This window comes from Puma concolor, chromosome B3 (genome assembly GCF_028749965.1).
Source record: "Puma concolor isolate L17-30 chromosome B3, mPumCon1.1.hap2, whole genome shotgun sequence".
Classification (NCBI taxonomy): Eukaryota; Metazoa; Chordata; class Mammalia; order Carnivora; family Felidae; genus Puma; species Puma concolor.
Window position 1 is genome coordinate 65,585,693 of NC_141672.1, and position 15,497 is coordinate 65,601,189.

Below are 15,497 nucleotides of genomic sequence, written 5' to 3' on the forward strand. Positions count from 1 at the left end.
GACTCTAAAGGCACGTGACCTGGGATCAAAACCATTACCCACCTTGGGCAAGTTACTCTACTGTTTCCTCAACTATAAAATAGAGCAAATAATGTTATCTACCTAACTCTTGTCAAAATTAAGTAAGATAGCGCCCGCAATGTGCCAAACAAAGCATATGGCATATATTGAGTGATCAGTGAGTGTAACCATCTGTTAATTCACTGCAGTAAGCTTCCTGAGGGCAGAAGCCATTTCTGTCTAATTCCCTGCTACAGCTCCTGGTACGTGGTAGGCAATCGCTTTATGTTGAGCGAGTGAATAAATAAATAGCATTACAATTTTACTAAGAAATGAGCTGATTTCAAGGGTTTGGTAAATGTTTGAGTCCCACAGTAATATGGTGGCTTATTGATTTTGCTTATCCATTCATCATATTAACAGAAGCCTATGCTTGGGCCATCAAGTCTATTCTGCTGAGACTTTCAATCAAAACTGTGGTACAGTCATTAGGACCTCGAGAAAGCCACTTGAGTTTGATTCAGAAGCACATTAATAAAGTCAGGTAAGTGGGGAATGATCACGAGTTTCATGTCGAGCAGAAAGATAAATAACCTAGATCTTTCTGGGATCACAGATCCTTTGAGACCCTGATGAAAAGCACAGTCTCCCTCCTCAACCTCTCTCTGACATGGCAGATAATGAGGGAATCTACAGATTTTTGGAGTCAACTTAAGGAGCCCCTGAGATACCTCTGAGGCACTACATGATCACTTTCCAACTAGAACAGCTCTATATTGGTGTGTTTTATTTGCTTTTGGTGTTTCGAAAGGTTTGGCTTGAAAGAAAACATGGAATGTTATGCCTTTTTACATTAATAGTGTCACCTTAACATAGTCTTTCCATTTTTTCTATTCAAAAAAGTCTGCTTCCATACTGTACCGTGGCAACAAGTCCAGAACTGTGGTTCTCACACCACTCTTAACAATACAATTCTGACAAGCATTGGCCTGGGAAGCAAAAGTCTGGTTTTTTAATCCTCTCCCCTTGTCAATACTGATTGTTGGAATGAGGGTGGACAAATCACGGTACCTTTTTTGTCTCTCCATTTTAAAATCTGTAATCATGACAGATAATCCCTGCTTCTTATGATGGTGATAGAGAGTGAATTAGAAAACACCCATAAAATGGAAGTACATGTAAAATTCCCCTGGATTTATACAGTGCCTACTTATGTTAAGAGTGGAAGCCTCAAAGGTGAAGAATAAAAAAAAAAAAAGTGACAGGGAGCTCATGCAAGGCTCACTGCCTTTTCAGGCTGAGAAACAGGAAAGTAGTGTGGTTGGCATCCCAGAAAAATCGATATCCAACATTTGTAGGAGCTTTGAGGAGTGTGTACTTCGAGCAAGAGGCAATCTTTGGTTGGAAAAGTCAGCATTTCTTATCACCTCCTGGAGGCAGTTTGACATTCCTCATCTGGAACGGAATGTTATCCACTGCGATGTGGTCCTTCCCACCTCCCCACTATAAAGGTAACACTATTATCTTTTTACATAACGTGCACAATTAATGTTGTGCTTTTGGACAACTTTACGCGCAAAATATACCTGTGGGGACTATTTTTGCCATTAGCAGCCAGAATAGTGTTGAGTCATCGGGAACTGGTCCAGGGAGGTATTAATGTGGGGATGGATAAAATATGTACTGACTCCCTCGTTCTCCTTCCTAAAACAATTCAGTATGTGCTGTAGGAAAATTTTCTCTAACCAATGTTCATCTCCAGTCTTTAAAATGTCATTCTTGTAGAAGAAATAGAAATGACTTGTTCCAGGAACTGAAGGAACCTAATACTTTTCTATTTAGCTACTGGCACCCTTACATTAAACACTTTTCTAGGATGATATCTTATTTATCGCTATAGTTCCCAAGATTCCTAGCACTGTGATCAATAAATATTTATTGATTTGATTAACCTGATGATCCCCAAATGCTTTCTGGTATGTTGCCTCTTTCCTCCCCCAACCCCTAGGTTGTTGTCATTGTAAGTCAGAGGAAGACTGGAGATGCAGAACTTGAGGGGGCTGCCAACGCCTACATCCGGTGCAGGATCAGGTCAGGTAATCATTCCTGCCTCATATTCTGGTGCTCTGCTTTGTTTGAGACATTGCATTGATTGGAGGCAGGGTTGCATTTTTCTCTTGGGAGTTGGAAAGGGCAGGGTTTAAAACCTAGCTATGTCCATTTCCATGTGAGCCTGAAGAGGTTGTTTAACCTTTTCAAGCCTCCATTTTCTCACCTGTAAAATGGAGATTTTGTACTTACTCTTCGGATTGATGAAATGAGTAATGTGCTTAGCATACACTAAGGGGTTAATAAACGGTAGCCATAATTATAATAGTTACTACCCATGTGTTCACTTTCACCCGAGTCAGATTTGATAAGAGAAACCAATACATGCCACACAGCATAATATTTTGCAAAATATTTAGAAATTCCCCAAACTGTTACTACTCATGTTTTCAATGTATCTCAACCATAATCCTCTTCAAGTCCTTCTAGTTGTCAAAACAGCCTGATTAAACAGTGGGAATTTGATACTATGCTTGTTTTGCCTCATTAGCACAACAGTGTGAACAGGGACGGGGTGGGGGGGCACCTGAGAGGGGGTGTCGGAGCAGAACGGCTAAGTAGGAAAACTAGTGGCCTCAGAATGTAGACCGTATTCTCAGGAACTGTTCTCATAATTTATTCCTGCTCAGATTGAAGGAAAACAGGATGTGGCATTTGTTTTCAAATAGAAAACTGGACGTAAACGGCATGACTTTTACAAACTTTGCAGTTTTCTGAGACCACGGGATGGAGTACTGAGACTGGCTACCTTAGACACGAGGAGGATTAAACAGGGATTCCTTGCAGCTTTGTGCTCATCCAATAAGGGGGCTACAGGAGAAAGCAAAAGCAAACAGCAAAACACTAAATGGAGAAGGATTCTTTTGGCTTCCTGAGTTACCTGCATCCTTTTGCAAGGCTGAGTCAGTATCCCTAGTCCTACTGGCATTTGTGCAATTTCTTCAAGTTCACAGCTCTGTCTCACTTACTGTCTTTAAGTCACATACATTAGGGTTCATGTATTCAAACAAGAATGCCGTAACTACACGAGTTAGACTGGGAGCGGAGAGCCCTGGAGCAGAACCACCCTGGTGGAAAGCATGAGATCTGGCAGCCGTCCAGTGAGGAGCCTGGTGTGAGGGTAATGGAGGGAGGCGGGGGGGGGGGGGGGTGGTGGGACAAGAAGATCATGGCAGCAAAGGTTTTGGGAACAGTACCATGGTTCAATGATGTGAGAAACGTACGCGGTTTCATCCACAGGAATGACAGAGGAAGATGTATTTGTACACCACACTGCCGTGAACAAGAAGGAACCCAGGAAGTGCCTTTGCGGTGTGGGAGTCGGAGAGGTGATGGGGTTTGACATTCACGAAGGGGAGAGCCTGAGGAGGCAGCAAATGTGGCAGGCCCTGGAGGTGGAGCTCCAGCACAAGGCAGGAAAATACGCAACAGCAGCCCCTAACCATTACAGATGCCGTCCCGGTCGCAGGGATCCACCCGCAGTTCCTGCCAGAACCGCCGGCAGGGTCAGAGTGGGGAAAGGAGGACGCGTGGGGAGAGCGCTCCGAGGCCAGGAGCCCACAGCACTGCAGGACTCAGCTCGCACGTGGCCACAGGTGCAGAGCCGAGAGGTGGCAACCACCGCGGGTGCAGGGAGAAGTGCTGGAGGGCACCATACCTGGGTGCCGAAGAACAAGGTAGACCAGTGAGACAGTTTGTATGGCAGTTACAGACCACCATGCTGCTGGGGGCCCTCCCACCTCAGACTGCCTACAGAAGACAAGGAAAGTGAATGAGATGAGACCCAAGGTCAGCAGCCACCTCAGCGCTGGTCACAGATGCCCAGAAAACAAAAGCAGCCCAGCTGAGGATTTGTCTGGTCCCGAGGTAGAGCAGGGCAGGGCTGAGTAAATGCGACCTACATCTCTACCATCATCCTGTCTAGTCATCCAACAAGAAGAAATGAATTGGAAATTCCAGTAACGAGAAAACGGTGCCAAAGATCAGAAGTGCTTGCTTTTTTTTTGCTCACTGACCAGATAACGAGAACTACCTGTATTATCTGTGCAGCATGGGGTTTTTATTTTGACCTTAAAGACATCTCTTTTTGCTAATGACAAATACTTTTTATTCTCTCTCTCTTAAAGTCTGGCTTTTCTCAACACACCTTGAAAGGGTTTTAATTGCTTCGTATCTGGTCAAGGGGAGACTTTTAAGAACCTCATTTTTAATTTGTAATAAAAGTTTAGAACTTGATTTTTTTCAAAAAAGTCAACAAACAGCAATCACCTGTTAATAAAGGTCTTCAGAAAAACAAGAGTATTATAGATATGCTATTGTTTCTATGAATTTCTTCCTACTAGTGGGGAAGGTACACATCTACCCTGTTGTGTAGAAGATTTCACAAAGCCACATGCTTGCATCTTAGGAAAGCAAAAGAACTGAGCTGGCTTTCTCTAAAACAAATAAAGCAAAACAAACTATGCTGTTTTTTACTCAATATTTTTTCTAGTCTGATCTGCTCCCATGATGTCTTGGGGAAATTCAGACATACAGCCAAGAAAAGGTGAGGGAGATATGGGCTTCCAGCCTCAGACTGGAGACAAACTCTCTTACTGCATGCTGGTTATTTATTCTCACTAGGTTCGCTATGTTGGTGTATAAAAGAAAGACTGAATTAAAAAGATGATCTACTCTGCTCCTTTGTAACTTCCTCTTATTTATTTATTTATTTTATTTAATTTATTTTTGAGAGAGAAAGAGAGAGAGAGAGACAGAGTGTGAGCGGGAGGGGGACAGAGAGAGAAGGAGACACAGAACCCGAAGCAGGATCCAGGCTCTGAGCTCTTAGCACAGAACCCAACCCGGGGCTTGAACTCACGAACCGCAAGATCATGACCTGAGCCAAAGCTGGACACCCAACTGACTGAGCCACCCAGGTGTCCCCATCCTCATCTTTAAAAAGGAGTAATTGTATTTACCTTCCTAGGTATCTTGTGGACTGAATAAGGTTGTGAGCATAAGTCACCATGGCAATATCCAACGGAACATATGTAGTCAGAAAATCCTAGGTCTTTCTCCCTTTTCTCATTTGAAGGTTCTTTCAACTTAGAACAGTTGGGAATAATCGTGAACATGTGATGATCTTCATTAGCCATGTTCCTGAACAAGGCTATTATTGCAATAGATACACCTGGCATCCATTCCCTGTGAGTAACTTGACTCATGGTTTTTACAATCAAGGGTCAGACTGACTCTCATCTTTCCAGTGCTGAAAGAAGCCCTATATAAATAATTTGAAATACAAATATTTATTCATCAACAGTTGGCTAGTCAGCAGCCTGGGATGCTCTGTACACATTTTGAGAGCAGATGGTTTAAATTTCTTAAACTTAAAACTCCACAATAAAGACAGATAATGTCCAAAAAGTTTAAATGTCCTGTCATTATTGGAATATGTCTTTTCTTAGAGCTCCAAAGCCCCAGGCTTTGGGAATAAAAAAACAAAACAAAAAACCTCACACACACAAGAAGCTAATCATCACTTTTTTTTTTTTCACTGTGAGGAAAGATTACGACATAAAAGGTATATGTGGCAGTCCCAGAGAGCGAACTGAAATTTGTCTAGGATGCAAAGGAGACTTCGTCAACACTGGCAAATTCAAGGCCAGTGCAGCAGAATTAATACAATGTCAATTTTTCTTTGTGTCTGTAACCGTTTCCTATTATCCTGATAAGTGGGGAGCGATTTCACTTCTTTTATTGATATAGCTATGAAAAAGAATTAGATTTCAACACTTATGTAACTGAGATTAATTGATTGATTAGATTATTAATTAAATATTCCATTAAATTTGCTTTGGAAAAAAAATGGCATAGGACTGTGAATTCCCTAAGGTTTGTTTTTTTTTCCCCCGACCCATGGAAGAATAAACAAGGAAATGCATAACTAAACATTGTGTCTTATCTTGTGAGCGAGAATTAAGCCAGCAGAAGCACTGCTATGTAGAAAATTTACTCTACGGGCTGACTGTCTTGCAAGACTACTTTATCCATATCCCGGTACAAAGCGAAGAGACTTTTCTCCTTTGTGAATAACCCACGGAAATCAGTGAGCAGCTAAGAAAATGATTTGGGTGTTGCACAGCTAGGCGCCTCTATACACAAAAACCGGCCTGTTTGAGTCGGGAATAAAATGGTTTACCTAAAACTTCCAATCATGCAGTGTTTCAGGGATCTGTGGAAAAATAAAAACAGCAAGTGGCCTTTCAGGTAACCCATAATTAAAAGCAATTTTGAGCTGTCTTTTCAGGGAACCTACCCAGGGGAAGTACTTGCTACCTGTTTGACCTTCACGATTGTGAGTCCTTGGCAGTGTCAACGACCCTCTGAACTGAATTCAAAACTAATCTCTGACGGAAAAAGAGAAACAGAATTCATGCAAATCATATTAATTCCAACATTTCCCCAGTGAGCTGGGTATAAACTACAGCCTAATTAAATATTTTTTAACGATGTGAGTAATTTTTGCCAAGGGGCGGATTCAGGGGAAAATTTAATATGAGATCACAAAAGCTGTTCCCAGCGTTGATTCTGTAAATTAATGACTATCTGCCTTATGATAAAAACATGCTGCCAAGAATGAAAATGAAGTCGGCAAGGCTTGCTCTATTTGTCTAACAACCAAATATACAGAATGCAAAACTTTAAAGGCGATGGGAAATTTCCATTGTGTTTGTGTGATATCTTCAGGATAAAGACGCACCATGCTGACAGCCCAATGAGCAGCTTGAAGGCACTGTCAGCAATACGGGGCCATTTTTAGGTTGTCGTTGTCAAGGTCCAGGGACCTATTTTAAAGCAGCCAGCGTGTTAAAAAATTATACACCACTTGTTTCCCAAAGAGAATTAAGGTGGCTCACAATAAGAGACACGTTACGCACAACATTCAAGCCAAAACGGAAGGTCAGAAACATATCAAGGGCAGGTACTCAATTATTTGGGATAAATGTTGCCAGTGTTACAGCTCCATGGATTCCTTCCTCGACTGACCATTTCCACACCCATCTTGATCCTCAGGGCAGTTCATTCTGGAGACCTGAATTGGATTGCTGTCCAAGGTCACGGGGGTGAAAAATGGTGGTGAATATAGCAAGCGAGGGGATGGTGTCCACATAGCCGTGGGCAGCTTAATGCATCAAAATCTATAAATGGCAGTGGGCGAGAGGGGGCCTGGTCGAGAAGGCTTTTCTGGCCTGCTTCGGTCCAATTCGAGACCGGAGCTTCCTCCTGTGTTCAGACTCCTGTTTTGACAAAAAAGCAACCTGGCCTGTGTTACAGGAAAGCGAGGCATGATGCCTGAATCAAAGCCAGGGGAAAAGTCCCTCATCTCACTTGGCTTTCTGAGGGCAGCCTGCTTCTAATGACTCCTGTAGTTAACATCCCGAAGTTGCCGGCGGCCCCCTGTGACAGATGACTTGGGCTCTGCTAGGCCCTGGTCATTAGGCCAGCCCATCACAAGGGTTTTAGGAGCTATATTTATTTAAATTTCTGTCGGTGCCCAGCGATGGAGATTGAATTTACAGTCTTTCAATTAGAAGGTCATCTGTGCTAACTAGTGCACCACTGCCTCATTATAATCATAAAATTAGTGAGAAAAGACTGGCATGAGTAATATGGAAACGCCGGTTTCAAAGGTGAAAAGGTGCTGTTTCCTCGGGTTACAGCAGAAGAGAATGCAACCAAATGCTCTTGATCAGTAAATATTCCCATTTAGAGCAAGGGGAGTCCTTGAAGCCCGTTTCAACAAAATAGAAGGATGCTAAGACAATTCTGTAGGAATACATACAAATGCACCTCAGATACAAATATTTACTGAGATATTTTTCCTATTTACATGTAAGTTTTCCCTGCAAATTCAATATGAATAAAAGTAGCACGGATGTCTCCAAAGCTTAGCTTTTGATTTTTTAACCCTATTTGTCAGAAAGCTGGGTTGATCTTTAGTGAACAGTTTGAAATAAAACGAACGCAATATGGTCAAGGCTGAGAGGCAGAACGTGTTATGGCCAGTTGTGTATGCGTAAGCAGTGCTAAACCTTACCACGTTAAAACTTTAAGATAACTATTGTGAAGTGGCTGCTATAAACTGAGTCACTGGGTGTGAATTAGTATTTGTGCACACTAGAGATTTTAAAACCCAGCAAAAGGAGAGGCGCCTGGGTGGCTCATTTGGTTAAAAACCAACTTTGGCTCAGGTCATGATCTCATGGGTCGTGGGTTTGAGCCCCGCATCGGGCTCTGTGCTGACAGCTCAGGGCCTGGAGCCTGCTTCAGATTCTGTGTCTCCCTCTCTCTCTGCCCCTCCCCTGCTCCCTACCTCTCTCTCTCTCAAAAATAAGTAAATGTTAAAAATAATTTTATAAAAGCCCAGAAAAACAAGACATCAAGGGCAGCTCAATCCAAATTAAAAGGGAAAAACACTTGACTTTTTACATCTATCAGGAGCTCTTGTGCGACTTTTCTTATCCAGTCCTTCTAATGACCTTGTGCAAAGGGGGTATTTTATTCTTAACATACAGGGGAGGCAGGAGACGTGTAGAGAAAAGGCACAATTGTCACGACTCCAGCCTGGAAATAAATGATGCGGGGTGGGGGGCGGGTAGAGACCCAGCTCTGACCTCAAAGGCCACACTCATTTCTCGACAGAATTTTTATCCTTATTTTGTTTTTTTTAAGTTTATTTATTTTGAGAGAGAGAGAGAGAGAGAGAGAGAGAGAGAGAGAGAGAGCGCACCAGCGTAGGAGGGGCAGAGAGAGAGGGAGAGAGAGAATCTGATGCAGGCTCTACTCTATCAGCACAGGGCCCGATGTGGGGCTTGAACTCACGAACTGTGAGAACGTGACCTGAACTGAAATCAAGAGTCCTATGCTTGACTGAGCCACCCAGGCGCTTCTATCCTAATTTTGCTATATTAATTAAGATGGTACTTATTTTAAGTATGTTTCAATTTTCTTAACCTGAGGAGATAGTCTCCAGGGACTTTGTTAATATAAACCTTAACAACTTAAAGAACTGGTTCGGGGAGGCAAGAAAGATTTCACTCTGAATTCGACAAATACATGCTGCCCATCTAGTTTAGGGCAGGTATTACCCTGTGTGCTGCAGGGAACCAGAATGGACACAACAGAGCTCTGCTCTTTCACTGAGAAGTGGTCAGGTAACCAACCGACTGATTCAAAGCAACATGCAGGAGCCCCAGTACAGAGGCGCTGAGCGCGTGGCCCTGAGTTCGTGCGGAAAGGAGAGGAAAAAGAATTCTGGTATCAGCTGTAGAAGGTAAGGTGATTTCTGCACAGCTACAGGCCTTGTAAACAAAGTCAGAAGAAGCAGAGAGATGGTTGCCGGCCCGGCTCAGAAGAAGAAATGACCACAGTCTTTGTCTGACTCCCCTTTGCATTGTGCCTCGCTTTTTCTGGTGGATTTTCCAAGCCTCCCTCACTCCCTGACCTCCTCTCTTCCCATTCCACGTTGCCGGCATCCTCAGGCCTGCAGCGAGCACTGGCCTTGCTTAAAGACTGTTGGCTCGGTCCTGGGTACTGCTCCCGCAGCAACAGGACCCGGTCCTCCCGAGGGAGAGGCTGGTGCTCCTGGTAGAGGCATGGGTTCGGCACCAGTCAGCCAGCACAGAGTGAAGGAGAGAAAGGAGAAGATTCTGTCGATCTGAATTCCCCCTGGAAGGGACATGTCACCTACTAGTGGCAGTAGGAACAGCGGGAGGGGATTTCTTTTATTCTGCAGCCTAAGTGCAGGGGCCTTGCAAAGGGCTGTGCTCAGAGGAGGGGAAGATCAGAGGTGAAAGCGATGAATAATGTGCACGTGGAACAGGGACAGATCACTTGCAACAAATGCAGGATGACCCTCCAAAGCTCGGAGTGCACCAGAGCCTCCCTCTAATTAAAGATAATCCAGAATTATCATGCCTAATTATTTTCTTTGAGGTTTTTTTTTTTTTTTTTTTTATTATTGGTCTCAATTGGGGTGAGGGGCATCTCACGCTGCAAACGGCAAAGGCTCATCTACATCCGGGAAACAAACTTAAGGAGCTAGGCTCCATCCTGCTTTGCCACATCTGCAGCCTCTCTCGCTCTGCGGCCATAATTTTCTGTCAGTCTTCTATGTTTCCTGGCCCAGTTAGCGTGGCATATTCCTTACCTACAAGCAAGCACCTCTGTTCTCTTATAACAAGTTGCTGTTGTGAAAATCTCTAAGATTTTCTTTGTTTGTAGAATTTTCTCAAAGTGAGGTCTGAAGATAGCCTATGTCTGTGTAAAAAATGCAAAATCATCTGGCCTTTTGTCTCCTGGTTCCCCCTGCCATCCACATTACAACCAGCCCACCCAAACTTTCTGTTGTCATCCACCTTGAATATCTCAACATTTCTATTATTTCTATTATATTATTATATTTCTAATATTTCTATCATTGTCCCCGATGCTCACAGTCTATTTCTTTGACTCTTCTGATTCATTTTGTTTTCTTCCAAATTCTGTCCCTCTGCCCTTTCTTCATAGCTCATAATCACCGACATCAGGTTTTCCTCGTCTTTTTTCTTACTGCTTACCACATAATTATTAAAATTCAGTTTTGTTCTTCCACCTCATGAAGCTTTCCTTACAAAAGGGCCAGAACAAAATAAGGTCCCAAGTATAACTTATGCAATAACCAACTTTCAGTGGAGTTTATAAAACAATCCTTTGCCTATGATCTATAATAACGATAACAGTGTCTATAAGATCATCTTGTTGCCTGAGATAGGAATAGCATCTTTTATACATTTGCTATAGTACCATACTGTTGGCCTCCCAGACATATTAAATCAGATTATGAATGGTTTCCAGCCCTGTGGAACCCTCTATGGCATAACTACACTGGTTTTCCAATGTCATTTTCTCATGAGCTAGTTCTGTTACCTGGCAGGTTGAAACCATCCTTTTGAGGTAAAACATCTGGCCAACTGCTCTAAGCACCATGTTTCTGTTAAACAACCGTACATGGGTAATTGAGACCGTAGGTTTGTTTCGCGCAGGTGTTAATTGTCCACTACCTCTAGGACAGGAGGTGCATGGAGAGAGATATTCCTAGCAGTTCTGGGTACTCCCTTGAGATAAGCAAAATGTTTTGTACAGTGGGATTGTCATTTCAATGAATACATTAACCTACAGGTCTCTGGGGGTGGAAACAAAGCAAGGACATCCTTGGTTGGAATGACCTCAAATGTGAGTTATTACTTGTATAAAGTACCTCCCTCTCCCCTCCCCAGTTTTAACTTCTTGGGAACCTGGCTACTTTTCCTGCGAGTTTTCCTGAGTTTCTGAGCAGAGGGTAGACTACAAGGCCAGGGCACTCACAGTTACCTGCTGTTCAGCTAGAAATCTGGTGGCAGCACCAGGCCATACCATGCTCCTCTGGGGCATAGCAACACCATAGCAACACCAGTGCAGTGTTGACAAATCCAAGTACATTCAGAGCAAACAGCAATGGCAATTGAGATTCTGGAGGGTTTAACTTATGATGATGGACCGTGGGGCTAAATGAGGGTGATGTGGTTAAACGACCACTGAGGACGAAAGTGGGATAAAGGTCTTCCCTCCTCCCCACACAGGGGTGATCTGAAGGCCTCGCTTCTCATACAAGCACCGGGACACCGTCAAGTCTGTGCCAATCCAGGGAACAGAATCCCTTTCTGTCCCCATCAGCCTAACTATAGCACTTCATCACCATGCACAAAGTCTAGGATTTATGCTCACTTGGATCCTATCAATTTGTGTCTTCAAAGATGATTTGTTTTTCACTTTTTACTAGATTTCCACAAAGCCTTTCCTTTCTAGGAGTTTAGTATTATGAAACATGTTTTCACTGAAAAATGTTTTCAAACATGAAATCAGTTAGAGCTGGAAAATGGTACCTATAAAAGTTTTTTTTTCTCCTAAAAGCCACACATTTGGAAGAATGTATACCTTTTTTTTGTCTATGCAATACTCTTCGGATCTAAGTTTTCAATGGACCTAAAATTTGGTTTAGTAACTTAAAATCTGATGATTTACATTCACAACACAGAGCTGGTCCCACCCATGATTTCATGCTTTCTTCTTGTTGGCAGGCGCCCTCAGATCAATTTATCTCACTAAGTTTGCTTCCTGGTGGGTTAGGGGAAAGGGTCCCACAGGCTGCTAGGCTCAGTCTGTTCCCTACTCTTCTCTTCTCAGACTCTGAAGCCTTATTTATAATCTGGGGGCAAAGTAAAAGTAAGAGGGCCAAGAAAGAAAAAGGTGGCAGGAGAGGTTAGATAGGTTATTATGAAGGAATGGTCTTTAGTGATTATAAGTTAATGAACCCATCTTGCTTCTGTAGATGGAGATTTTTTTTTTTTTTTTTTTAATTTTTTTTTTTTTTCAACGTTTATTTATTTTTGGGACAGAGAGAGACAGAGCATGAACGGGGGAGGGGCAGAGAGAGAGGGAGACACAGAATCGGAAACAGGCTCCAGGCTCTGAGCCATCAGCCCAGAGCCCGACGCGGGGCTCGAACTCACGGACCGCGAGATCGTGACCTGGCTGAAGTCGGACGCTTAACCGACTGCGCCACCCAGGCGCCCCGAGAATTATTTTTTTAAAAAAATTTTAACATTTTTTTTTTTGAGAGAGAGAGAGAGAGAGCGCGCGTGTGAGTGAGCGTGAGTGGGGGAGGAGCAGAGAAAGAGGGAGACACAGTATCTGAAGCAGGCTCCAGGCTCCTCACTGTCAGCACAGAACCTGACGCAGGGCTCAAACCCATGAACCGAACCGTAAAATCATGACCTGAGCCAAAGTTGCACACTTAACCAACTGAGCCACCCAGGCACCCCACTGGAAAATTATTTTTGAAGGTAATTTCAAAAGAGGAGTTAGCTAAATGTACCATGGGGACTGTCATTTGAGTGCATATGTAAATATAGGTTGAGAGATGTTTATCTGGGTACATGAGTTTTAGAACTTAAAAAAAAACTTAATGGAAGGAACAAGCAGAGATGGCTGAAGTCAATTATATACTGGAACATGAAGATAAGACCGGATATGGGAAGGTGAGACTTTATGATTCAGGACTCAGCCAGCCCCTGAATGCTTCCAAGTCTGGCTACCATTTAAACCACAAGTCCGCGGCATCCTTGACTCTGTGAAATAACAATGTGACGCTGAGTCAGAGGGTGAAGTGTTCGGTGTAAATAGGAGTCGTTTCATGCATTTAAAATTAAATTGGCCCAAGGTAAAACAATAGGTGCTAACGAGATGCTAGTTCAGGGAAGAACGAACACTTGGTCATTCAATAGAATGACCAACAACCGGATCTTGACTTTTGGTTTGTTAGAGGGAAAATGCAGTAAGAAATAGAAGGCAGTTTAGTGTATGAAAGAGGGACAGTGACCCAAATACACACACTTCGAAGGTGCTGGTCAAAAGTATTACTAAAGGAAGTCTTATTTTCGTGACCTGGATACAGGCATCCCCTCACCGTTTATCCAGAAAAATATAACATAGGAATTGAAACGATATAATACATTAAATTGAACGAGTAAACGAATGTTCTTATTGTGCCATTCCATTTCATGCATTTTAGAAGGACTGGTGCTCTACAGGTACTTAGACTATCTAGTTTACTAAGTTAGTATGTAGTCATTTATGCCACATAGCTGGGCATAAGTACCTAAAGACATAAACACTGCTTCCACGAGAAAATGATATGTATAACTTTTACATCATTTTGGTCAACAGCACTTTTTTTTTAAGAGCATTAAACATCATTACTATAAGGATAGCTCAAACTGCGAGGACAGCTGTCCCCTTATTGCTATCACTGTGTATACACAGGGACAATAATAATCCTTTCCACACTGAACATGTAGGAAGTACGTACAAGAAAAGTATAATTACAGTGTGATGAACCCCATACTTTTGAGTCCCTGCATCCACAGAGGTCTAATGACTGCCATGAAAATACTAAAATGGTAATTTGACAATTACAATTGTAATAAAAAGGCCACGTTCAAATTTTTGGGTACTGAAGAATTGCTAATATGTAAGCAAATGGTGAAATGACAATGAGTACTTCTCTGTTAGGCCACAGGCTTCAAAGACCACAAAGACATTTTCTAAGTTGTTCTAGGAGACATTTGGTAAAGACGGGATGTAGTTATAATGGAATCTTCAAGTTTTGACAATTTGCAAATGGAAGAGGTAGAACACCTCTGTGATAAGAAATCTAAGTCTTATACAGGACCAAGCCATGAATCACTATGAGAGCACATGATTATGTGCGTCTTATTTCTACATTTCGTGATTAAACATGTTATGAAATATAAAGATGGTTGGAGCCAGAAATACTGCTAGATTATTTTGATAACTTTAGTTGGATCGACCAATCATCTATTCAGATATGCACTTACTAGGCAAAATGAACGGCCAATACACAGAAACTCTGTGGCTGAACAGTACAGACTCAAGGTTATGGATGGAATGTGTTGAAGATTCAGCCTCAAGGTAATTTAAGAAAAGTTAAAGTTAAGTTTAATGGAGGTATTCTGATAGATACCATTTCCCCTATCCCTTTGTAAGCCTGGTATCATGTTTATCTAATGAGTAAAACAAAGCCCATAAAATAAGTAATTTTGTTTCTTCCCTTCCTCCCTTCCTTCTTTTTTAATAAAGGGAAAAACAGGATGGTCCCCATTCTCAATTGTGCCTGGTTAAATTCTACCTTTCTCTTGGATCTCAGCTAACACTTCATTTCCTTAGGAAACCCTGAGACTAGATTAGCTCTTCCTGTTAGATGATCTAACAGCCTTTGGAGCTTTCTTCCTTCATGGCACTAAGCACCTACATAATTAATTACTTTTTGATACTTAGCTCCCCTGAAAATGTATGTACTGATAGATATACTTCATGAGGGCAGGTAACTTCCCTTTTTTCCTTATTGCTGTGCTCCTAGCTCCCACAGTATGACGACCCCAGTAAAGATCTGCTTCATGAATGAATGAACATGCGATTAATCAGTTGGCGTGCAAGATGACAAAACAGTGGCAGGAAGGTCAGAAGCACCGATAGGCAGAACTCTTTGATCACTGGATCAAGTGAGCTCCATTTCACCAGGGTGGGCAGTAGGACCAGAGATAGGAAAGAAGAGGTCCCTCTCTGCCCTGAAGCCAAGGGAGGTGTGCTCTCTGGCACCTGGGGAGACAGGGCTTCTGTGAGTCATTTTTCCTATAGCTTCTTCATGCAGCTACTTAATCCTTCTGCTTAGAGAGAATTTAACTATTGCATTAAACAACCCAGAGGAAAACAGAGATGATAAATCCATCCTTACCATGTTCCAA

At 42.5% G+C, this 15,497-nt stretch overlaps 1 protein-coding gene and 1 long non-coding RNA gene across 14 annotated transcripts in view; one reads left to right on the forward strand and one right to left on the reverse strand.

Moving 5' to 3' along the window:
* LOC147580029 (uncharacterized) overlaps window positions 1–4,786 on the forward strand; it is a 217,509-nt gene extending 212,723 nt beyond the window's left edge. Inside the window, exons 3-7 of one of the 4 annotated variants that reach the window (XR_015252445.1) lie at window positions 424–544; window positions 1,297–1,511; window positions 2,009–2,096; window positions 3,088–3,221; window positions 3,349–4,786. This is a non-coding gene — a long non-coding RNA (uncharacterized LOC147580029). The remainder of the gene's footprint in view (window positions 1–423; window positions 545–1,296; window positions 1,512–2,008; window positions 2,097–3,087; window positions 3,222–3,348) is intronic. The other 3 variants (XR_015252446.1, XR_015252447.1, XR_015252448.1) reach the window with 3 other exon arrangements.
* NPAS3 (neuronal PAS domain protein 3) overlaps window positions 1–15,497 on the reverse strand; it is an 865,390-nt gene that overhangs the window by 141,467 nt on the left and 708,426 nt on the right. The window lies entirely within an intron of this gene.